General features: G+C 42.5%; 1 long non-coding RNA gene across 1 annotated transcript in view; it reads left to right on the top strand.

The window, feature by feature from the left end:
• Positions 1 to 9,619: 9,619 nt before the first annotated feature.
• The window catches only part of LOC122553065, a 41,784-nt gene continuing 24,879 nt past the window's right edge, over positions 9,620 to 26,524 (top strand). The window contains exon 1 of the long non-coding RNA XR_006312609.1: positions 9,620 to 9,923. This is a non-coding gene — a long non-coding RNA (uncharacterized LOC122553065). The remainder of the gene's footprint in view (positions 9,924 to 26,524) is intronic.

Raw genomic sequence — 26,524 nt, 5'->3', positions numbered from 1 at the left:
ACCACTTGCCTGAGGAAGTGATACATGCAGAAACAGGAACAGCATTTAAAAGGCATTGGGCAGGTACATGAATAGGAAAGGTTTAGAGGAATATGGGCCAAATGCAGGCAAGTGGGACTAGTTCAGTTTGGGAAAGTTGGTCAGCATGACGGGTTGGACCGAAGGGTCTGTATCTGTGCTGGATGAATCTATGACTCTATGTATGCCATTGGGATGTTGCCACAACATGTAAGTGATACATACCCAGCTGTTGTGATCCATGAAAAGCCTGCAGGCTGACACAATGGATCCTTTCTAACCTGCCTCCTGCCCTCAGAATCCATTCTCTGTGACCTCCCAGGATTCCCAGTCCAACTGAGACCTCTCACTAATCCTCTTGTTTCCATTTTCAGAACTGCCTCGTTTCCAGGTGGCCAGCCAGTGATCCTGACTTGTGGGAGACTCTAGGCCCGAAGCCTGTACCATTAGCTGAGCTCTTCACTGCATCACTTGGGCTGACAAAGGGAACCAAGACATCGGTCAAGAGTTTGGTGCTGGAGAAGCACAGCAGGTCGGGCAGCATCTGAGGATCAGGAGAGTCGATGTTTCTGCCAAAAGCCCTTCTATCAGCCAACCATCACTGCTCCCAGTCTGTGCCGTTATAGCAATGGAATGGTTTCACCTCACAGAACGTCTATACAGTGTCAGAACCACCAGATTAGTTGAGCAACAATGTTTTCAGACGTCTTCCTTTCTCCTCTGCTTGTTTTTATAGATGATGTAGTGGTTAGGCTTTTGGACTAGGATGGACAAAGTTGAAGCTCACACAACACTGGGTTATAGTCCAATGGGTTTATTTGAAACCACCAGCATAATAAATTAATAGCACATAATTGCATCTTTACAAGCCAAATTACAGCGGTTCAGCCTGACACCATTTTCCAACATTTGGACCCCAATTTTTTATTCATTCAAGGAATGAAGGCATCACTAGCTAAGCAAACATTTATTACCTAACCCTAATTGTCCGGTGGGCAATTAAGAGTCAACTATATTTGCTGTGGGTCTGGAGTCATGTGTAGGCCAGACCAGGTAAGGATGGCAGTTTCCTTCCCTAAAGGGCATTAGTAAACCAGATGGGATTTCCCCAACAATCAACAATGGACTCATGGTTGTCATTAGACTTAATTCCAGATTTTGTACTGAATTCAAATTCCACCATCAGCTATGGCAGGATTTGAACCCAGGTCCTCGGGGCATTATCTAGGTTTCTGCATTAATGATCTAGCAATACTATCACCAGGCCATTGCATCCCCCATGGTAGATTTCATCACTTTCAATGAAGATACCGTAATTTAGTTTGAATACAATGAAGGTTTCTCATTCTATCACCATTTAGGGCGATTAAAATATGTACCTATTAATTGTTTAGGGGAGGTGGTGAAATTTGAATTCAATAAAAATCTGGAATTTAAGAAAAATATCCTTTAGAGAAGGAAATCTTCCATCTTTACCTGGTCTGGCCTACCTTGTGACTCCAGACCCACAGCAATGTGGTTGACTCTTAACTGGTATCTGGGTCATTAGGGCAATAAATACTAGGAGCAGCCTTCATAGCCCTAATGACCCAGTGGACAGTTAAGAGTCAACCACATAGCTGTGGGTCAGGAGGCTCACATGCCAGCCAGACCAGGTAAGGATCGCAGACGCTCCCAGATTAGATGACTTACAGTGTGGAAACAGGCCCTTCAGCCCAACAAGTCCACACCGACCCTCCGAAGGGTAACCCAGCCAGACCCATTCCTCTACATTTTACCCCTTCACCTAACACTACAGGCAATTTAGCATGGCCAATTCACCTAACCTGCACATTTTTGGACTGTGGGAGGAAACCGGAGCATCCGAAGGAAACACAGGGAGTAATGTGCAAACTCCACACAGACAGTTGGCTAAGGTGGGAATTGAACCCAGGTCTCCAGCGCCGTGAGGCAGCTGTGCTAACCACTGTGCCACCCAGCATTTATGAGATTTTGGAACCTCAGACTCAGAATCTGCTCCTGGTCTGTCTACATCATCCAATGGTTGGATATTTGCAAGTGTCTCAGATTCTGACGGAATTCCAATAGTTCAGGCAGGCCCCTATGGACAGGGACAAAGATCAATGCTTCACCTCATTGAGTCTTCATCAAAAAGGTTTGGCTTATCCAAGGCCATTGATTTGTATTGTTGACTCTGTTTCCCTCTGGGGCACTGCCTGACCTGCTGACTTTATTTTCAGCTCCCTTTGTTTGTGTTTGAGATTTCCAGCATTCACAGGAGAGTCATAGAGTTATATAGCACAGAAACAGACCCTTCGATCCAACCTGTCCATGCTATCCATAATCCCAAACCGAACTAGTCCCACCTGCCTGCACTTGGCCCATATCCCTCCAAACATTTCTCATTCAGGAACTTATCCAAGTGTCTTTTCAACGTTGTAACTGTACCTGCATCCACCACTTTTTCTGAAGTTCATTCCAAACATGAACTACTCTCTGTATAAAAACATTGCCCTCATGTCGTTTTTAACTCTTTCTCCTCTCACCTTAAAAATATGCCCCCTCATCTTGAAATCTCCCCCATTCTAGGGAAAACAGACCTGTCATTCACCTTATCTAAATCCCTCATTATTCTATAAACTTCCATAAAGTAACTTCTCAATCTGCTAAATTCCAGTGAAAAAGGTCCCCGCCTATCCAGCCTCTCTTTGAAACTCAAACCCTCCATTCCCTGGTAAATCCTGATAAATCTCTTCTGAGCCCTCTCTACCTGAACAATCTCTCACTTTAGTCTCAGTTTAGGAGTTTTCTTTCTCGAATGGAAAACATCATTCTTCTACACTGCTGCTCTTTTCTGTGGAGATTTAGTTTGAAGGGAAGAAAACCCTTTATTGAGTAAGAAAATCTACAAATTATGTATATATGCGACAGTTAATATTGAAAGAAAGTCATCCCAAAATAGCCTTACAGAGGCTACAAACAACAAGCAGATGAACCAAGGGTGTAAACAGAAATGGCTAAGTACAATCTGGTAGCCATGACAGAGACATGCATGCAGAATGACACAAACTGGGACCTGAAAATTGAAGAGTGCATTTCGGAAGGAGTGAAAACTCGGAAAAGGTGGAGGGGTGGCTCTGTTAGTTAATGATGATTTTAGCACAATGCAGAGGGATTTCAGAAAAACAGGTTGCAAAAGTGGTTTGGATGGAGAAGATAAATTATTGAAGGCAGGAAGTCACTCGTGTGAGTGCTGTGCAAGGCCATCAACAGCATGGGTGGGGGGGAGGAAGAAATAATGAGAGTTTTTCAGAATGATGCAGCAATAAACATGTTTGATTTTAATTAGCATATTCACTGGAAAATCCAATTTGGGAAAGACAGCCAAGTTGAGGAATTCATGGAATGTTTTCCAGTCAGGCAGAATCAACATTGAGGGGAAACCTGTAATTAACCAATTAATTAGATTTCTTTGAAGAAGTAACATGTACTGTGGATAAAAAGGAACCAATAGATGAACTATACTTAAATTTCCAGAAGACACTTAATAAGGTAGAGCAGTGGATGTTGTGTACGTGGTTTTGGTAAGGCTTTCAACAGGATCCCACATGGTAGGCCAATCCGGAAGATTAAGATGCATGATATCCATTGTGACTTGGCCACATGGATTCGGAATTGGCTTGCCCACAGAGGGCAGACGGTAGAGGTGAAAGGTTGTTTTTCAGGCTGGAGGTCTGTAACTGGTAGTGTTCTACAGGGATCTGTACTGTTGCTCTGCTGTTTGTCATACATATAACTGACTTGGATAAAAATGTAGATGGGTAGGTTAGTAAGTTTGCAGACGATACAAAGATCGTTTTCAGTGGTGGAGCGTGCAGAAGGTTGTCAAAGGATACAGCGGGATATAGATCACTTGCAGATATGGGTTGAAAAATGGCAGATAGAGTTAAATGTGTGTAAGCGTGAGGTGCTGCATTTTGGGAGATCAAATGTTAAGAAAAAGTATACAGTTGATGGCAGGACTCTGAATAGTATTGATGTACAGCGGGATCTTGGGATCCAAGTCCATCACTCCCTGAAAATGGTCATGCAAGTAGATAGGTTGGTAAAAAAGGTGAATGGCATACTTGCCTTTATTTGTCGGGGAATTGAGTACAAGAGTTCAGGATGTCATGTTGCAGTTTTATAAGATTTTGATTAGGCCACACCTAAGAGTATAGCATTCAATTTTGGTCGCTACATTCCAGAAAAGATGTGGAGGCTTTGGAGAGGGTGCAAAAGGGATGCACCAGGATGCAGCCTGGATTAGAGCGTATGAGCTATAAGGGGAGGCTAGAAAAACTCGGGTTGTTTTCTCCAGAGCGCTGGACGCTGAGAGAAGGGGAGACTTGATAGAAATCTATAAAATGATGAGATGCATAGATAGGGTTGACGGTCAGAATTCTTTTCCCACAGTTAAAATGTCTAAATGTCACATTTAAGGTGAAAGAGGGAAAGTTCAAAAATGATGTGTGGGCAAATTTTTTACACAGAGTGCAATAGGAGTGTGGAATGCACTGCCGAGATGGTCGTAGAGGCAGATACAATAAGGGCATTTAAGAGACCTTTAGATAAGCACATGAATATGGAAGGAGTGGAAGGAAAAGGGCTAAGGACAGGCAGAAGGGATTAGTTTAATTTGGGATTATGTTCAGCACAACATTGTGGGCCAAAGGGCCTGTTCCTATGCTGCACAGTTGTATATTCTATGTTCTATGTTCTATGTAGGTGCCAGATCAAAGGACACAGTGGAAAATAAAAGTTTATGGTGTAAGCGGCAGCAGATTGGCATGAAAAGAAGATTAGTTGGCTAACACGAAACAGCGTAGATATAAACAGATCGTTTCTTGTTGCAAGAAGTAATGATTAATGAAATTTTTATAACTTATATAAATGGTTTAGATAAAGGGACTAAAGGTACGGTTGCTAATTTTGTTGATGAGGCAAAGATACGTCTGTTATTAAGTTGTGAAGAGGATGTAAGGGATTTGTACAGGTTAAGTGAATAGCCAAAGACTTGAGAAATGGAGTATGTAGGAATGTCAATGCATGAAAATGTGAAACTGCCATGTTTGCAGGAAGATTAAGAAAGGAACGTCTGTCTAAATGGTGAGAGGTTGAAGAAACTCTGAGACGAAGAGGGATCTGGTACTCTTCAGAATAAATCATAAAAGGTGGGTATCAGATTCAGCCAGTAATTAGAAAAGCTAACAGTGTTATTGTTTATTGCAAGGGGAATTGAATGCAGAAGTATAGATAATGTGCTTCAGATATACAGAGATCACATCAGGAGTATTGTGTACAGTAATCACACAACACCAAGTTATAGTCCAACAGGTTTATTTGGAAGCACTAGCTTTTGGAGCGCTGTTCCTTCATCGGGTGATTGTGGAGGACAAGATTGTAAGACTCAGAATTTAAAACAAAAGTTTACAGTGTGATGTAATTGAAATTATATATTGAAAAAGACCTGGATTGTTTGTTAAGTCTCTCATCTTTTAGAATGACCATGTTGGTTTCAGTTCTTTCATAAGTAAATGGCAAAACATTTTTTTAAAAGTTACCTTCTCAAGTGAACTTTGACAATTGGTGTCATGTCGGCCCACTGTTAAAGTTCATTTGAGAATGTAACTTTTAAAACAATGTTTTGCGATTTACATCTGAAAGAGCTGAAACCAACATGGTCATTCTAAAAGATGAGAGACTGAACAAACAATCCAGGTCTTTTTTAATATATAATTTCAGTTACACCACACTGTAAACTTTTGCTATAAATTCTGTGTCTTACAATCTTAAATTCCACAAACACCTGATGAAGGAGCAGTGCTTCGAAAGCTAGTGCTTCCAATTAGACCTGTTTGACTATAACCTGGTGTTGTGTGATTTTTAACTTTGTACACCCCAGTCCAACACCAGCGTCTCCAAATCATGTGTACAGTATGGTTGTTTTATTTAAGGGAGGTTATGAATGTATTGTGAGCAGTCCAGAGAAGTTTTATTAGACTAATAACTAGAATGGACTGGTTGACTTGTGATGAAAGGTAAAATAGGCTAGGCTTGTATCTGCTGGTGAGTGTGGTACTGGAAAAGCACAGCAGGTCAGGCAGCACCCTCGGATGCTGCCTGACCTGCTGTGCTTTTCCAGCAGCACAGTCTCGACTCTAATCTCCAGCATCTGCAGTTTTCACTTTCGCCTTATGTCTGCTGGTGTTTAGAACAGTAAGGGAAGACTTGATTGAAACAGTTATGTATCTGAGGGATCTTGACAGGGTGGATGTGGAAAAGATGTTTCCTCTTCTGACACAATCTGGAACTAGGGGCTGGATTGTATTTTCACACAAAGGAAGTCTGTTCCTCAACAGGTGGTGGAGGGAGAACCTTTAAATATTTTTGAGGCAGAGGTCGTTAGATTCTCGATAAACAAGAGAGTGAAAAGATTACTGGGAGCAGGCGGAAATATGGAGTAACAAAATCAGCGGTGATCTTATCAAATGGCAGAGTAAACTTAAAAGGCTGAGTAGTTTGACTCCTCCAATTCAGATCTTAGACACAGCAAGCATTACCATTTTAGACACAAAAGTGGATCACTCCAAAAGTAATTAGAAAACTGCTTCTGAACAGACAGAATGTTCTGTTGAAAGATTAATAAAATGATCCAATGTCATTGAAGTGCTTCTCAATCTCTCAGGTAGTATTTGGAAAGCACCAAGTCAACAAACTGATACCAGTATATTTTGAAGGAATCTAAACAATCTCCAGAATATGACACTCGTTATCGTTCTCCTAAGGACAGAGAACAAATAGATAAAATGTGGAATAAACGCAGAGAAAGTTAGGGAAACTCAGCAGGTCGGGCAGCAACTGCAGAGAGAGAAATAAAGTTAATATTTCATAATGACTCACCTCATCAGATACTACCAGGCCTTGTGAGGTTCCCCAGCATTCTCTGGGTTTTTTTTTCAGACTTGCAGCATCAGCAGCATTTTGCCTGTATTCAAATTACTTTAGTGACTTTTTTTTTAATAGACTACCAATTTTGGGAACCAATACATTAATATTTTACCAGGAAGTATACATCACAGATTGTACTACATAAGCCTTATTTAGTCTGGCAGGTATTGGAGTTGTTATTTCTTCTGAAATAGTCACACTAAGAGCCAAGAAATGATTGCTTCTTTGAAGAAGACATCATTTAAACAGTGCATCATTTAAACTAGCCAGCAGATGGCAGCATTGCCTTGTTTAAATACATGTACTGGTTTCCTAATGAGGAAAAAGAGGGCTGGGGTGGGGGGGGGGGGGAGGTGTTTGAGAGGGTTTTGGTGAGAAATTAAACCTGATATGTTAGTTCCCCACCCCCACACACTCCACCCCAATCCTCCAGTGTCAGCTGCAATGATTTTAACTGACATTCATTTGAGTCCAGTCAGACCACTTGCCACCGGGAGCAGGGATGATCAAGCGTCCACACCCAAGTAAGAGATGCGGTTTGCCCATTTTATTTGGGGGAAGAGAGAGTGGGGGTGTCCAAAGCAACAGATGTTGTGATTCTCCTTCCGAGACATGGAGGAGAATGCCTAGTCTTACAATTAAAGGAAATTAATTCGCTCACTTTGTCATTTTGGCACCCAAGTTCATTTCATAGACAGGAAAAGATCTCCATTGTAACATTTTCACTGAAAAGGCAGGAGACTGGTACTAGCTGAGTTGTGCTCACAGAGAGATTAGCATGAACAAGAGGGGCCAAATGACCTCTTTCTGCACTGGGAGTCTCACCCCTATCCACAACAAACCAATCAGCAATTGTTGTGTTGCAGCTAAAGTGACCCACCACTGTGTGCACAAGGTAGCAGGAAAGACAAACTAGGCAAAACACAGAGCCTTAAAATCCTCCTTTGGGACAAAATGCCTATTAAGAAAATTCACAAGTTATCTACATACAGCGAGAATGCAGGAAGAAGCTACAGCAGACAATGAGAGAACGTTGGGCCCATCTGCATTAAACTGAATATCTAAGAGCATTTGGTCAAGCTCCCTGATCTAACTCGCTTAGGTTATTTGTACCGGATTAATGATGATGAGTAGAGCTGGGCTGGGGGTCAAGTTATAAACCAAGCTCTGGAGATAGATGAAGGATATCCCACTCTTCCTGAGTCTACAGATACATAAAGAACAAAAGAGTTTGTTTGATCTTCATTGTCAACAACACCATTAAGGGCTGTCAACTTAGGCCACATTAAAAAAATCCATCATTAGCCCAGTAAGTGGTCTGGGAAGTTAATGAGGAAGTTAAAGAAGCAAGGCCTTACACTTGGCATTAGGATTTCGATTTTTATTACAAAGACCCCCAGTACCTGTGTCAGGGTGGATGGCCCTGCTACCAGACAGCTGTATACTTCCAGGAGGGGGCAGCATTGAGGAATCACTGTCCGCAACCTTTAAGATAACGATTTGTCCATAATAAAGGTGCAACATGTACCCATTTCACATTGAATAGAATCCCAATAGTGCAGAAGGAGGCCATTTGGCCCATTGACTCTGCATTGACTGACTAAACATCCTACACAAACCTGGGCCCCATTCAATCCCTGTAACCACACATTTACCACAGCCAATCCACCTGACCTACACATCCTGGGACAATTAGCACAGCCAATTCACCGAACATGCACATCTTTGGAGTGTGGGAGGAAACTCACCCAGACACAGGAAGAACAGCCATCTCAAGGCAGAGAGTCACCCAAAACTGGAGTTGAACCCAGGTCCCTGGTGCTGTGAGGAGCAGTGCTAACTGCTGTGCCACATCTACTTTCCTTACTTAATGATAAAATGTAAGCACAGGTCGTGTTGAAATACGCACGTTTTGTTAACACAAATTCGCTATAACACGATTGATGAATTGGGGACACTCTTTCTAAAGCATGAAGTTTTAAACCATGTATTGGTTATAACGCAATTCTGGCCCCATTAATTTAAATGGTGCTGCTATTACACGATTTTCTTATAACATGGGATGCACGAGGACAGAACTACTACCACATTATTTCAGAACTGACAGTAGTCAGTACTAATTAGGGGAACAAAGATGTCTTATGTTGAATGATTTGGAGATGCTGGTGTTGGACTGGGGTGTACAAAGTTAAAAATCACACAACACCAGGTTATAGTCCAACAGGTTTAATTGGAAGCACGCAGGCTTTCGGAGTGACGCTCTTTCATCAGGTGATTGTGGAGGGCTCGATCGTAACACAATTTATAGCTATAAATTCTGTGTTACGATCGAGCCCTCCACAATCACCTGATGAAGGAGCGTCACTCCGAAAGCTAGTGTGCTTCCAATTAAACCTGTTGGACTATAACCTGGTGTTGTGTGATTTTTAACTTTATGTTGAATGGTTTCACAGTTGTCATTTTCTCTCCTTAATGTATCCCTAATGCAGAGAGATGTTATTGCTGTAGTGACTGTAATGAGGTCAACCAGTTGGACCTCATAGAATATGAATTCCCTGATTGGGGTTGTTGACCTGGTCCAATCAGGGAGCCCTGGCTGACAGATAGAAACAGGAGTGTCTGCTAACCCCAGAAGCTGCCTCTGTGCTAGTTGGGTCAGTTTCATGTATTACACACGTGTAAATAAAGAGTGAGTTGGTGATGGGATACCATCCTCTGCAGAGTTAGTTCAATTCCCCTGATGGTAATATTAACATTGTTCCTTCTCTCATCCAGCTATGACAACATGACAAGCCAGCGTGTTTTTGTGCCTGCTGAAATGAAGGATTAGCAGAAATTCTCAGCCTGCACTGACTTTCACCTCTGCATCAGAAGCTTGTGCATTAACAATCTATCCAGGGTGATGTTTCTGTATGGTACGTACTGCCCTAGCACACAGTCTTTTGCCTGGTGTCCATCTAGCTGTATCAAGGGAAGGTGTAAAAGATTGCTTCAAAATAATCAGTCATGCCCCTCGCCTCATCCCCCCACAAGTGTTCTTTGCAAATTTTGGATGTTATTTTTCTCTCTTACAAAGCGGCCTCATCAAAAACAAGTTGACCGTGACATGCATAGCAAGTTCCCACAATGACCGAGTCACCAGTCAATGTGCTGGCCTGCATGAAAGCAAATATTGTATTTTTGAAACGGCTGAGATCCACTTTGAGAAATGTGAGGAGCCATCCAAATTCAATTACTTGTTCTGCCCTGAGAGCCAAGGACCCAATGTGTGCCAACATGTGAATGCCCTTACAGAAGCAAAGGACTCTGAGATATTTGAAAAATTCGTTCATAATTTTGTGAAACCTCACTCCCTGATTAGCAGTTGAGGTCATTGAGGTTAGTCAAGCTCGCCTTGAGGGCTATATGACAGATTCACTGATTGTCACAGTACAGAAGGAGGCTATTCAGGCATTGTGTCTGCATAAACGCTCCAAAACGAATCCTTCATGTCATTGTCCTGCCTTCCCACCATAACCTGCACATCATTCCATTTCAAATCACTCCCGATTTAATACATCGATTGAACCTGCCTCCACCACACTCTCAGGCAGTGCATTTCATTCGCTACATTTCCTTATGTAAGATTTGCATCTTTTGCCAAATTACTTGAAATCATTGTTCTCTTCTTCTTAGTCCTTTCATTTTATAATATTCAATAACTTTCCCGGACCTCCCCTCAGCCTTCTGTCTTCTGAAGAGAACAGTTTTAACCCCTCCAATCTCCATGATTAGTTTCATAGTCCTCAACTGAAGCGTTCGGTTTGCCCCTAATTCGCACAATCCATTCGTTCTGCTTAATGGAGGATGTGTGAGCATCAGCTGAGGCTAGGGTCAGATTTGGAAAAGAGCTTTCTCCAATAACCAAACAGCTTCCCATACTCACCCAGTTATAGGGAGGATATTATTAAGCTGGAGAGGATTCAGAACAGATTTACCAGGATGTTGCTGGAAAGGAAAGATTTGAGTTACAAAGAAAGGCTGGATAGGCTAGGACTTTTTTTCACTGGAGCATTGGAGGTTGAGAGGTAACCTTACAGAAATTCATAAAATCACGAGGGGTGCGGAGAGAGTTAATGGTGGTTGTCTTTTCCCTAGGTCGAGGGATTTCAAGACCGGGGGCACATTCTTAAGATGAGAGGAGGCGGATTTTAAAAAGACTGAAGGAGAATTTTTTTACACAGATGATGGTTCGCATGTGGAATGAACTTTGTGAGGAAATAGTAGATATGGGCACAATTACAATATTGAAAAGACATTCAGGTAAATACATGAATAGGAAAGCTTTGGAGAGATATTGGCCAGGAGCAGGCAAGTTGGACTAGTTTATTTTGGGATTATATTCAGCATGGACGGGTTGGACCGAAGGGTCTGTTTCCATGCTGTATAACTCTATGACTCTATTTAGACTCTCAAGTGAAAAGTGACCAATTGGTTTGTGTCAGAGACGTGTAGGTGTCAATACAAGGATAATTGGAAAAGGAGAAAACAGGAAAAGATCAAAATGGTACCCTTCAGCTAAGAATGGAGTTCCTGCAGAAATGAATACATATTAGCAGAAAAATGCAATGCCCGGGATTCCCTTTGCTGTTTTTGACACATTTAAAATCACTGGCCAGTTTGCCAATCAATATTTCCATTACATCTTCCTGAATAACTTTACAGTGTCACTAATAGCAAATAGGTCAATCCTTCCTTGAATATTAATTATGGTGCTAGCCATTTGAATTGTATGTCCTGATGATGGAACTCATGTTTTGTCATTTTATGATTTAAGAAGCGAATGTTGGAAAGCTCGTTTCTGAAAGCTAGCCACTCCACAAAGCATTGAATGACCTAAGTCATATTTCAGAATTGATTGCTAATCACTTTGAACTAGGTCACTCCATGAATAGGGCTTAGACAGTAACATATATTTATACATAGGACTATTAATGTAGTTAAACATCCCAAGGCAACTGAAATGACAGCGATCAGACAAAGGTTGGCAGGGGGCCATGTAAAGAGAGTTAGGAAAGGCAATTAAAAGTTTCTTCAAGCAAATAGGCTTTGAGAAATGTCTTTAAGGCAGAGAGTCAGTGACTTTTGAGGAAGGAAGCTCCAGAGCTTAGTGTCTGCTCAATTTAAGCAGGATCGTCACTAGATCTAGGAGGGTCATTGATAACTGGTGGAGGAGTCTGTTACAGGAACAACTTCACTCTGAAACCCAATGGCTGATGGCATTGACTTGGGAAAAAGGACAATTGGTCCTCCTTAAGACCATTTCTTTAAAGCAACACACTTATTACTTGCTTTACTCCATTTTGACTGCACCTTTGCATTTTTAACCCCATGTGTTGTTGAGCGAGTGTAAGTCTGGTGTGGCTTGAGGTGACAGTTGGCCACCATGATGACAAAGAACAAACCTGCAACAGATGTATTTCTGAATGAACACCCGCACACCCTTTGTTGTAGCCGGAGAGATTGTGACGGACATTTGCAATTACTGCATTCTTTAAAAGCAAGCTAATAAAACTGCAACACAGAAGTAAGTATATTTGTATCAGATATGGGCAGAAGAATTATTGAATGATTAGATGTTATAGCACTAAACGGCATAATGATCTGTTCAAGAGCTGACAGAAGATGATATATGGGACCTAATATAAAAGACAGCCTTGATGATGAATGACTGCAGATGAATTGCACACAGATACAATCCAAAGATAGAGCAAAGTAAGTGCCTCTAGAACAGTGAATGCTGGGCTACTCACACAGTCTGATTATTGACTGATAAAAAAGAAGCACAAATTAAAAAGTTTTTAAATTAATAGTGATAAAAATGTCAATCCTTATTGAATGAAGGGCTTATTACCGTAGAAATAAACCCTGCAGATCAACAGTCAGGGATAAATATGCAGTCCAGCACCGGTTCTCCTGCAGGTGGGGAGAATTTATCAAATCGTGTTTCAGATCCTATTGTAACAGAATGGTCTTTATGACTTGCAGTGCCACACAAGGAAACCTATTTATTCCAATGTTTTACATGCGTGGACTATGCAATTTCACAGGGACCGACTGATGGTCGGTCAGGGGATTCCATGAGCTGCAATATGAGGATCACTCGGATCCATCAGATACAAGTAGCCTTTATTAGCCTTGGCTCAGTTGGGAGCACATTTGCCTCTGTGATACAGGAAGACCATTAAGACGTACCTTAACTCATGTACCTGCAACAAAAAAGCCCCTGTTCCTTCTCTCACCCACATCTTTCAGCCAAATGAATGACTCTGAACTTTTGTATATCAAAGGACCTCGAATGTGCAAACTCACAGATTCTGAAGTTCCCAATTCCCAATCATTGGCTACAACATGGGAGTTACTGGCATGGGAAATGAGTGAATGCAATTCAGGTTGAATGAAGTGGTAATAATCATAATGAGTTGGTCAGCCAGCCAGCCAGAAATAAGGGCCAATTAATACTTGTCAGCAAAGATGCGCCAAACCTGGATGAAATAAAATTCAAATGTTCCCTTCTGCTTCTAAAACTGGACTCAGCATATGCATAAATAATCACGAAATAAATAATATGCATAGTTCGAATTTATAAATAATATACATGAGCAATTAACATTTCAAATCCAGTATGACTCAGTTCTAAGATTGGTGGTGTAGTGGACAGTGAAAAAAGTTATCTGGGAATGCAGTAGGATCTTGATCAACTGGGCCAGTGCGCTGAGGAATGGCAGATGGAGTTTAATTTAGATAAATGAAGATGTTGCATTTTGGTAAGGCAAACCGGGACAGGACTTACAGATTCAATGGCAGGGCCTTGCAGAGTGTTATAGAACAAAGGGATCTAGAGGTTCGGGTTCATTGCTCCTTTAAAGTGGAGTCACAGATAGAGAAGGTGGTGAAGAAGGCTTTCGGCATGCTTGCTTTCATCAGTTAGAGCATTGAATATAGGAGCTGGGACATCTTGCTGTAGCTGTCCAAGACATTGGTGAGGCTATATTTGGAGAGCTGCTTGCAAATCTGGTCACCCTGCTAGAGAAAGGATATTATTAAAGTAGAAAGAATGCAGAAAAGATTTACTAGGATGCTACCTGGACTGAAGTCATAGAGTCACAGCAATGTACAGCATGGAAACAGACCCTTTGTTCCAACTCGTCCAAGCTGACCAGATATCCTAACCCAATCTAGTCCCATCTGCCAGCAGCTGGCCCATATCCCTCTAAACCCTTCCTATTCATATACCCACCCAAATGCCTTTTAAATGTTGTATTTGTACCAGCCTCCACCACTTCCTCTGCCAGTTCATTCCATACACGTACCACCCTCTGAGTGAAAAAGTTGCCCCTTAGGTCTCTTTTATATCTTTCCCCTCTCACTCTGAACCTATGCCCTCTAGTTCTGGACTCCCCTATCCCAGCGAAAAGACTTTGTCCATTTACCCTATCCATGTCCCTCATAATTTTGTAAACCTCTATAAGGTCACCCCTCAGCCTCCAACACTCCAGGGAAAACAGCCCTAGCCTACTCAATCTCTCCCTATAGTTCAAATCCTTCAACCCTGGCAACATCCTTGTAAATATTTTCTGAACCCTTTCAAGTTTCACAACATCTTTCCAATAGGAAGGAGACCAGAATTGCACGCAATATCCCAACAGTGGCCTAACCAATGTTCTGTACAGCTGCAACATGACCTCTCAACTCCTGTACTCAATACCCTGACCAATAAAGGAAAGCATACCAAATTCTTTCTTCATTGGTTTTGTGTTATAATGACAGATTGGATAGGCTGGGACTTTTTTCTCTGGAGCATAGGAGACTGAAGGGTGACCTTATGGAGGTGTATAAAATTATCAGAAGCATTGATAAGGTAGACATGGAGAGCTTTTCTCCATTGTAGGGGAGACTAAAACTAGAGGGCATAGGTTTAAGCTGAGAGGGGAGAGACACAAAATAGTCCAGACAAGCAATTCTTTCACACAGAGGGTGGTGAGGGTCTGGAACAGTCTGCCAGAGGTTGTCGTGGAGGCAAGTACAATTTTGTTATTTAAAAAACATTTACGTAGGTGCATGGTTTTCTCTCAGATTATACATGTAAGGTTAGTGTTGGATATGTATCCAACATATATCATGCAGAAGATTAAAGCAAGGCATTAATAAGGCATTGGGCATGATAACACAGTGAATGCTCCTGCACATCCTACTGACATGCCTTCCAAATGGGATTATATGAGCATGTAATGTGCTGGGAAAAGCACCAGTGATTTCAAGAGGCTGGAGTCCCAGCAGGAGATTGGTGGGCATTGCCCCCAGGAAAACAATCAAGATCTGGTTTTCTGAAATCCTTGCTGCATCCAGGAATTTAGTGTTTCTCATATATGGACTTGCCTACCAGTTGTATGGCAAATGACTGACAGGGTAGTGGGTAGACCAGACAAGACTGTCCATCCTACACCTGGAAAGTCCTTTATCGAGTGATGGTAGCCGGAAGACTGGGTGCTTAGCATCCAGAAATTCACGTAGACACTCAGGATATTGCACCTCTTGAGTAGTACCTGATTCTCCTTTGTTTTTCCTTGCTTCACTGCATCCAAGACTGCAAAGAGCAGTTACTTCTGCATGTGTTATTCTTGTCATAACCACTAGGTGGAGAATGAAACGTCCCAATGCTCAATCATTGTTTTTGAGCACATGGGGACATAGCTCTCTCTCTCTATCCTCACTTTACCTTGCATCTTCTTTCTCTTTGACCATCTTTCTTTCTTCACTTCTCTGTCTCTCTTTTACCCTCTTTCTGCCTCCTCTAACCTCGCTCCATTTCTCCTCATCTCTTTGTGGGCAGCACGGTGGCACAGTGGTTAGCACTGCTACCTCACAGCGCCTGAGACCCGGGTTCAATTCCTGCCTCAGGCAACTGACTGTGTGGAGTTTGCACATTCTCCCTGTGTCTGTGTAGGTTTGCTCTGGTTTCCTCCCACCGTCCAAAGATGTGCAGGTCAGGTGAATTGGTCATGCTAAATTGCCCGTAGTGTTAGGCCAGGGGTAAATGTATGGCTAGGTTGCGCTTTGGCGGGTCGGTGTGGACTTGTTGGGCTGAAGGGCCTGTTTCCACACTGTAATGTAATCTAAAAAATTCTCTTGGTCTCTCTTCCTGACTATATCTTGCTCTGTCTCTTTCTCACTATCTTTTTGTGTAGTTAAAGCAAGTACTTCATCAACTATAAAGATCATTTCATTCAGACCAGGCCAATCCTGCCAGCCAGAATGCTAGATGAACAGAATGTCACAATCAGAAAATATCTATTTTGGCATCAGAGAGATGTACAGCACGGAAACAGACCCTTCGGTCCAACTCATCCATGCTGACCAGATGTCCTAACCTAATTTAGTCCCATTTGCCAGCACTTGGCCCATATCGCTCTGAACCCTTCCTATTCATGTACCCATCCAGATGCCTTTTAAATATTGTAATTGTACCAGTCTCCACCACTTCCTCTGGCAGCTTATTGCTTACACATGGTGTATGAAAAACATTATCCCATTGGTCCCTTTACAATCTTTCCCCTCTCATCTTAAACTTCTGCCTTCTACTTTTGGACACCCTTAGCTTGGGGGAAAGACCTTGGCTATTCATCCTATGCAGCTTGGGGGAAAGACCTTGGCTATTCATCCTATGCATGCCCCTCATGATTTTATAAATTTCTAAAGTCACTCCTCAGCCTCTGATGCTCCAGGGAAAATAGTCTCAGCCTATTTAGCCTCTCCCATAGTTCAAACCCTCCAGCCCTGGCAATGACCTTGTGAATCTTTTTTGAACGCTTCCAAGTTTATTTCCTATAGCAGGGAGACCAGAATTAAACACAGTATTCCAAAAGTGGCCAAACAAGTGTCCTATAGAGCTGCAACATGATCTCTCAACTCCTCTGCTCAATGCACTGACCAATAAGGACAAGCATAACAGACATCTTCTTCACTACGCTGTCTATCTATGACTCCACTTTCAAGGAATATAAACCTGCACTCCAAGGTCTCTTTGTTTGTAACACGCTAAAGTCCTTACCATTAAGTGTAGAAGTCCTGCCCTGATTTACCCTACCAAAATGCAGCACTTCACATTTATCTAAACTAAACTACATCCGCCACTCCTCAGCCCAACTGACCAAGGTTTTCTTGGAAATCCAAAGGGAGAAAGCTCACATTGTATGATGTTTAAAACAAAAAGTGCTCATTTTAACTTTGGATGGTCATTATTGAACTGGGTTGGCAGACATAAACCCAATCTCATAATCTCCTTCCATTGGGTTCAGTGGAAAGCAACGTTGCTGTGTAAGGTAAGGGTACTGAAAGTGTTAATGTTAAAGCTGCATTAAGCTCCACCCAGTCTGATGATGTTGTACAGCTCTTGGGTAGAGAAAATACAATCAGATAAGAGTCACTGATGGACACAGACATGTCATCTCTGGCTCCTGATAGTCTCTGTGATTGGGATGAAGTTGTCAATGTAACTTATGCATAATGTTATCATTCAAAAAAACTATGTCGTATTGTTTAGACAAGGGCCAATTCGCATAACTGTCTCAATACTGGTTCATCCTAAAATATTGCCGTATGCCCTCGAAGCCTGCACAGGAAGGAAGGTTAAGGAGTTTTGTGTTGCTGTATTAGTCATGTCCCTACTTAGAGTCATGGAGTCATACAGTACAGAAACAGACCCCCTCATCCATGCCACGCTGACCAAGTTTCCCAAACTAAACTAGTCCCACTGGCCTGAGTTTGGCCTATATGCCTCTAAATCTTTCCTATCCACGTACCTGTCCAAATACCTTTTAAATGTTGTAATTGTATCTGCATCTACCTCTGGACAGAAGGTCTGGGTTCAAGTTCCATCTGTCATGATAGTGTGTCATAACCTGTCTGAACATGAGGATTGAAAGTGATTTTTTTTAGAAAGGAGCAGAGTGCCTCATAGTGCTAGGGTGCACTATCACCTCTCAAAATGACATTTTAATTTAAATGGTAAGTTTCCTTTGAAGTCCTTTACTTTGGTCATTTTACCTTTCACAGATTGCCAGTTCTAAGTCTTTTGTTCGAACAGTAATTGGTCTTATTTCAAAGCTGTAGAAGGGAGGTCTGGCAGCAGTACTCGATCCCAAGCATAAGCCTGCAGTGCTTGGCACTGGAACATACTACACAATATTATATAATCTGCAGCCAACTCAATAGTCCTCTTGACCCGACCTGGCAGTCTTCCGGTGTTACATGGCAGTCTCCCAGCTGGCATGGCCTTAGCATGGTCTCCCACTCTCAAGGTGATTCCAGAGCAATCTCCCAGCCTTATGAACTTTGAGGTGAGGCCCAGTGAGGATGAGAGGCTACATGGGGGCAGCACAGTGGCTCAGTGGTTAGCACTGCTGCCTCACAGCACCAGGGTCCCAGGTTCTATTCCAGCCTCAGGCTGTTTGGAGTTTGCACATTCTCCCCATGTCTGTGGGGTTTGCTCTGGTTTTCTCCCACAGCCCAAAGATGTGTAGGCCAGGTGAATTGGCCATGCTAAATTGCCCATAATGTTACATGCATTGGTCAGAGGGAAATGCGTCTGGGTGGGTTACTGTTCGGAGGGTCGGTGTGGACTTGTTGGGCTGAAGGGCCTGTTTCAACACCGTAGGGAATCTAATCTAATAAGACATAGGAGTTGAAGTAAGGCCATTCGACCCATCGAGTCCACTCCGCCATTCAATCATGGCTGATGGGCATTTCAACTCCACTTATCCGCATTCTCCCCGTAGCCCTTAATTCCTTGTGACATCAAGAATTTATCAATCTCTGCCTTGAAGACATTTAGTGTCCCGGCCTCCACTGTTTTCTGCCACAATGAATTCCACAGGCCCACCACTCTCTGGCTGAAAAAATGTCTCCGCATTTCTGTTCTGAATTGACCTCCTCTAATTCTAAGGCTGTGTCCACGGGTCCTAGTCTCCTCGCCTAACGGAAACAATTTCCTAGCGTCCACCCTTTCCAAGCCATGTATTATCTTGTAAGTTTCTATTAGATCTCCCCTTAATCTTCTAAACTCCAATGAATACAATCCCAGGACCCTCAGCCGTTCCTCGTATGTTAGACCTACCATTCCAGGGATCATCCAGTGCCAGCATGTCCTTCTTGAGGTGTGGGGACCAAAACTGGACACAGTACTCCAAATGGGGCCTAACCAGAGCTTTATAAAGTCTCAGTAGCACAACGGTGCTTTTATATTCCAACCCTCTTGAGATAAAATCACACCAATGTGGTCTGGATTGGTTAACCATTGTTCTGAACTTTTCTTTCTGCAATGCTGGAATTTTTATTTCTCTATTTGCTAAGATATTGTAACTGAAAAAGCTGTGCCTAGGTACCTTTGTACCTAAGCTGGCATTGTAAGTGGCGACATATAAACTTTTCACTGTACTCATTTACATGTGATAATAAAGCTGATTAATTCATTCAGTCATTCATTCCTTATTTCGTTACCCATTTTACAGCTTTGGCCAAAACTAGATTAATCTTCAATTGGTTTAACTTCTACTAAGAGAAGAAATCTTCCCATCAAAACTTAGAAATGTGACACCATAGTTTAACTGATGAGTAGGAGAGGGTTTGTCTGAGAGCTGTGGCTAAACTTCATTGATTGTAAAACATTTGGGGATATTCCAAGTAGGCACGACAAAATTTCATTCTTTAGTTCAGAGTACAATACAGCAGTTAACCTGAAAGGATATGTGTTTTTAAATGTCAGCAACTTGTTTTCTAGTTTCTTTCACAGTGAAGAAAAATGATGTGCGTTTTACAACCTTTCAATGTTACTGTTGGAGAATAGCTCCTTACCTGGAGTGCCAAACCAGCTTATTTCATAGAATAATAGAGTCCCTACAGCGTGGAAGCCGGCCATTTGGCCCATCGAGTCCACACTGCCCCTCTGAAGAGTATCCCACTCCCATTCTACTCTATCCCTGTAACCGAGCATCTCCCATGGCTAACCAACCCAGCCTGCACAGCCCTGGACATTATGGGTAACTTAGCATTGCCAGTCCACCCTCACTTACATATGTTAACTTATGTGGGTGAAGACCAGAGCACCCGGAGGAAACCCACGCAGACACAGGGAGAACATACAAACTCCACACTGACAGTCACCCGAGGCTGGAATCGAATCCAGGTCCCTGGCTCTCTAAACACTGAGATTATATAGTAAAGAGTTAACAAAGATCAAAACACAAAGAGGTTAATTTGCCTGTTTGTCCAAGGAAAATGTTCTTGGTATAGAGGGAGTGCAGCAGATGTTCACCAGACTGATTCCTGTGATGGCAGGACTGACATATCAGGAGAGCAGGAATCATTTAGAATTATATTCACTGGAGTTCAGCGAACTATAAAATTCGAACAAAACTAGACAGGGTAAATGTGAGAAGGATATTCCCAATGATGGGGATGGGGCAGGGAGCCAAAACCAGGGGGTCACAGTTGAAGGATACAGGGTAAATCATTTAGGACTGAGATGAGGAAAAATGTCTTCAGTGCTGAGCCTCTGAAATGCGCTACCTCAGATAGCAGTCAAGGCCAGAACATTGTATGATTTCAGGAAGAAGTTGGATATATCACTTGGGGCTAAAGGGATCTAAGGATGGGGGGGGAAGCAAGAACAGGCTATTGATTTGGATGATCAGCCATGATCAGAATGAATGGTGGAGCTGGCTCAAAGGCCAAATAGCCTACTCCAGCTCCCATTTTCTATGCTTATATGTTTTACGTTGTACTTTTCATCTTTCCTTTCTGGACATATTTCTTGCAATGCTTTTAGTGGAACTCAAAGGTTTAAGATTTTTTTAAAATCAGGAATTGTCAGACTAGAGGCCTGTGACAAGTAGAGTGTCTCAGGGGTCAGTGCTAGGCCCATTGCTGTTTGTTATCTGTATCAATGATTTGGATGAGAATGTACAAGGTATATTTAGCAAGTTTGCAGATGACACTGAAATAGGCTTTAATATGGACAGTGAAGAAGGTAGTCAGAAAATGCAACAGGACCTAGATCGATTGGGGAAGTGGGCCGAGAAATAGCATATGAAGTTTAATATAGACAAGTGTAAGGTCCTGCATTTTGGAAAATCAAATCAAGGTAGGTGTTCCATGGTAAATGGTAGGGCCTTAAGGACTGTAGTGGAACAGAGAGACCTTGGAGTTTGGGTGCATGGTTCTCTGAAAGTGGAGTCACAGGTAGACAGGGCAGTGAAGAAAGCTTTTGGCACACTGGCCTTCATCAGTCAGGGCATTGAGTACAGAAGTTAGCAAGTTATGTTGCAGTTGTATAGGACGTTGATGAGGCTGCATTTGCTGCATTGTGTTCAGTTTTGGTCACCTTGCTATAGGAAGAATGTTATTAAACTGGAAAGAGTATAAAAGAAATTTACAAGGATATGTCATGACTCAAGGATCTGAATTATAGGAAGAGTTTAGACAAGATAGGACCTTTTTCTTTAGAGGGTAGGAGACTGAGGGCAGATCTCATCGAAGCAAAAAAGATCATGACAGGCATGGATAAGGTGAATGCACTCAATCCTTTTCCAGGGTTGGGGAATTATGCACTAGAGGGCATCAGTTTAAGGTTAGAGGGGAAAGAATAAAAGGGAACCTGAGGCGCAACATTTTTATACAGAGGGTGGTATGCACATGGAATGAGCTGCCAGTGGAAGTGGGTTGAGATGGGTACATTAACAGCATTTAAAAGGCATTTGGACAAATACATGGATAGGAATGGATTAGAAGGCTATGGGCCAAACGCAGGGAAATGGGGTTAGCGTAGATGGACATTTTGGTTGGCATGGACCAGTTTGGGCTAAAGGGCCTTTCTCAATGCTGTAGGACTCGATGACTTCTTTTCAGGATTGTCTCTCAAACTTGAATAAAGATGTACTCATTCCTGCATTTTTCACTCTTCAAATCAAGATTTCAACTGTTTTGATGCCAACAATAGCAAAATTATACTTGCCACTCCAATGATGGAGAGAAAAGGCAAAGTTCATACAAACATGTTGGAAATAAATAACACTAGCACCTGGCTCATGAGAAGAGGTAGAATTCATTGCCAAATTTATCAGATGGATTTACAGGAAACCTTAGATAAGTTTAAAGGGCATATTTTAAAATGGCATTTATAATGTTATTCCTATTTTTAAAACCATGTCCTGGCAATTGAAGTTAAAAATCACACAACACCAGGTTATAGTCCAACAGGTTTAATTGGAAGCACACTAGCTTTCGGAGCGACGCTCCTTCAACAGGTGATCACCTGATGAAGGAGCATCGCTCCGAAAGCTAGTGTGCTTCCAATTAAACCTGTTGGACTATAACCTGGTGTTGTGTGATTTTTAACTTTGTACACCCCAGTCCAACACCGGCATCTCCCAATCATGATTGGCAATTGAAGGAATTTTGAAGAAGTATTTTGAATGGTTTAATTGTTCCTTGCCAACTGTCCATTGATAAATTATTGACATTTGTTTTCTGATTGGCAGTTTTGTATGTTTGTTGCTAGTGCATTAGTGGCTAAAGTTTCAGCTGTGATTTTTGGTGTACTATTTTGTTGTGAGTGCAATTACCGCAAAAATGAAATAAAGAGCAATAGAGCTGTACAGTACAGAAACAGACCCTTCAGCCCAACTTGTTCATGTCAACCAAATGTTCTAAATTAACCTAGTCCCATTTGCTGGCATTTGGCCCTCACTCCCTCTAAACCCTTCCTATTCACGCATCTAACTATGCCTTTAAAATTTGCAATTGTACCAGCCTCCACCATTTCCTCTGGCAGTTCATTTCATGCACGCACCACCCTCTGCGTGAAAAAGTTGCCCCTTTTGAATCTTTCCCTTCTCACCTTAAGTCTAAGCTCTCTAGTTTTAGATACCCCCACATCAGGGAAAAGATATTGTCTATTTAACCTATCCATGCCCCTCATGATTTTATAAACCTCCATAAGGTCACTCCTCAGCCTCCAAAGCTCCAAAGAAAACAGCCCCAGCCTTTTCAGCCTTTCCAATAGCTCAAATCCTCCAACCCTGGCAACATCCTTGTAAATCTTTTCTGAACCCTTTCAAGTTTCACAACATCTTTCGATAGCAGAGAAGCCAGAATTGCATGCAGTATTCCAAAAGTAGCCTAACCAATGTCCTGTACAGCCACAACATGACCTCCCAACTCCTATACTCAATGCGCTGACCAATAAAGACAAGCATACCAAATTTTGATCTTTGATGGAAACAAAAAATGCTGGAGATCACAGCAGGTCAGAAGCAACCATGGAGAGAGAGTAAGCTAATGTTTCGAGTGTAGATGACTCTTCATCAAATCTGAAGTGAAGTGCGGCAAGGACAGCATTTATGCTATTTTTTGGGTGGTGGATGGTGGGTGGTGGGGGTAATGGGTATAGGGTGCTGGTGGTGAAAAGATGTTAATAGTTCAGGTTAAGTAATCGGAATGGGTGAATGCCAGAACAATGGTCTGTCTCCTGCCAGACTTGAAAGGACAGGTAGTGGGGTGAGGGGAGGGGAGAGAGGACATGATAACAAACTAAAAGAAAGGGAAGAAACGGTTCACAATTTGAAGATGTTGAACTCAAGTCCAGAAGGCTGTGAAGTACCTAGTCTGAAGATGAGATGTTGTTCCTCCAGTTTGCGTTGTGATTCACTGGAACACTGCAGCATCCTAAGGACAGACGTATAGGCAGGTGAGCAGGACACTGTACTAAAATGACTGGCTATGGGAAGGTTGGGGTCATGCTTGCGTACAAACTGAAGGTATTCCACAAAGCGGTCACCCAGTCTGCGTCTGGTTTCTCCAGTGGAGAGTAGGCCAGATTAGGTGCAGCGAATACAATACACAGGATTGGAGGATGTACAGGTGAAATGCTGCTTCACCTGGAAAGACTGTGTCGGCCCTTGGATGGTGAGCAGGGAGGAGGAGAAGGGGCAGGTGTTGTGCCTTCTACAGTTACATGAGGAGGTGCCAATGGAAAAGTGGTTGGTGTTGGTGGTTGTGGAATGAGAGTGTCCCAGAGAGAATGATCCCTGCAAAATGCAGACCAGGGCAGTGAGGGGAGGATGTGTTTGGTGGTGGCATTCTACTGGAGTTGTTTGAAAAAGCGGAGAATGATCTGCTGAATGCAGAGATTGGTGGGATGGAAAGTGAGGACAAGGGAAACCTGATCACACTGTTGTGAGTGATGGGAAGGGGCAAGGGCGGAAGCCTGAGTGATAGGTCGGATGTGGTTGAGGGCCCTGTCAACAACAGTGGGTGGGAAACCATAGTCATGGAAGAAGTGAGCCATATCAGCAACATTGTTTTGGTAGTTTGGTATCAACTGAACAGATGCAACGTAGGCGAAGGAACTAGGAGAATGGGCTGGAATTCTTGCAGGATGTGGGGTGTGACGAACTGTAGTGAAGATAGCTATGGGAGTCCTTGGCTTTGTAGTGGGTGGCAGTGGACAGTTTATTCCCTGAAATGGAGACAGATGGATAAAGGAAAGGAAGTGTCAGAAATAGATAATGTGAAAGTTATGCTGTGGAGGGAAGTAAATTTCTGCTGTGTGCCATATAGGTGGAACCCACTGCTGCTACTGCGTTTCAGTGATGGGGGTAGTGAATGTGGGTGTGGTGCTAGTCAAGCAAGCTGCTTTGTCCTCTCTGTGAATACTAGCTTTTTGTGATTCATGTACAAAGGGCCCTAAATCCCGCTCTCACTACAGCTTTCTGCAGAATTTTCCCATTTCAATAATATTCTGCCCCTTCCTGCCAAAATGGAAAGCCTCACATGTTTTTCACATCATATTCCATCTGCTAAGTTTGTATCTGTCTATCTTTAGAATCCTTGTGTTATCTGCACCACTTGCTTTCAAGTTTGTGCGTCATCCACAAATCTGGTGACAGTATATTCATTTCCATCATCTAAGTCATAAGATATACTGTAAATAACTGTGACCCCAACACTGGTACTCTACTGGTTACAGGTTGCCATTCTGAAAATGCCCCCATTATCCCAACTCTCTGTCTCCAATTAGTTAACCAATCCTCAATCTATACTAATATACTACCCCCAACACCATGGGCACTTACCTTATTAAGTAGCCTTGTGTATGGTTCCTACCTGAACACCCTTTGGAACTCCAGTATATTACATTGAAACCCTTTTTCTTGCCTGCTTGTTATCTCCATAACTAATTCTAATACATTTGTCAGGCATGATTTCCCCTACACATGAATCCCGTGAATGAAAAAAAAGCCATGATGACCCTACTTGATTATGTTATGCAGTCTAAGCACTCTGCTATGACAGCCTTTATTTTGAACTCTAACATTTTCCCAAGGACAACATTAAGCTAATTGGTCTACAGTTACCAGTTTTTTACGTCTTTCCCTTTATCAATAAGGGCATTGTATTGATGCTCTTCCAATCCTCTGGGACTGTTGTAGAATATAAGGATTCCTCAAAGATTACTCCCAGTTCATCCATTATCTCCTTCCTAGCTACTTCCTTTGAAACCCTAGGATGCAACTCATCACGTCCGGGGAACCAATGGTCTTGTGCTCCATAGGTTTCCCGAGCACTTTTCCTTGTGTGATACTTGGTTTGATGGTGATGGTTTGTTTCCTCCTCCATCTTTAGCCCCGTCATTATATATTTATTATTCACCTTTTGCCCCCTTCATCATTTAGTATTTTTAGATGAGTGTCGGGAGATATTGGAGCAGTGAATATTAGAAATTCTCTATGCCAGATGCTGGGTCATTGAGATTCAAGTCAGCGATTTCTGGTATTTGGAGAAACTAAAGGTCCGAAGATAGTGCAGATGTTGAGGTAGAAGATCAGCCATAATCCTGCTGAATGACGAAGCAATCACAAAGGGCCAATTGATCTCCTTCCGCACCCATTTTGTAAATGTTCATGTGGTGGCTCAGTGGTTAGCACTGCTGCCTCACAGCACCAGGGACCCAGGTTCACTTCTAGCCTTGGGCAACTGTCTGTGTGGGTTTCCTCCCACAGTCTAAAGATGTGCAGGTTAGGTGAATTGCCCATGCTAATTTGCCCCATAGTGTTCAGGGATATGTAGTTTGGGTGCATTAGCCAGGGGTAATGGGTTTGGGTGGGATACTTCTTGAAGGCCTGTTTCCACACTGTGGGGATTTGATTTCAAATGATCACAGGCATAAACTTCACTCCCCTCTTGGGATTCAGCTGAGGAATGTTGCTGACATTACGGCAATCCAGTGCGGTCAGCTTCATCTCCGAGATGCCGGATGACCATGATGTTCATGTCGACACATCCCTCTTCTCATCTAACCAAAGCTCAATCAAAACCAGATTTCCAAACCTGTGTGGATCTGGTAATGGGCTACCATTCCTAACACAATGTCCCAAATGCACATTTCATAGAATGGAGTCCCCTATAGTTGGGAAGCAGG

This window comes from Chiloscyllium plagiosum, chromosome 9, assembly GCF_004010195.1.
Source record: "Chiloscyllium plagiosum isolate BGI_BamShark_2017 chromosome 9, ASM401019v2, whole genome shotgun sequence".
In the NCBI taxonomy this organism is placed as follows: Eukaryota; Metazoa; Chordata; class Chondrichthyes; order Orectolobiformes; family Hemiscylliidae; genus Chiloscyllium; species Chiloscyllium plagiosum.
Note: the sequence above shows the minus strand (reverse complement) of the source record. Positions and strands in the feature narration are given on the sequence as shown.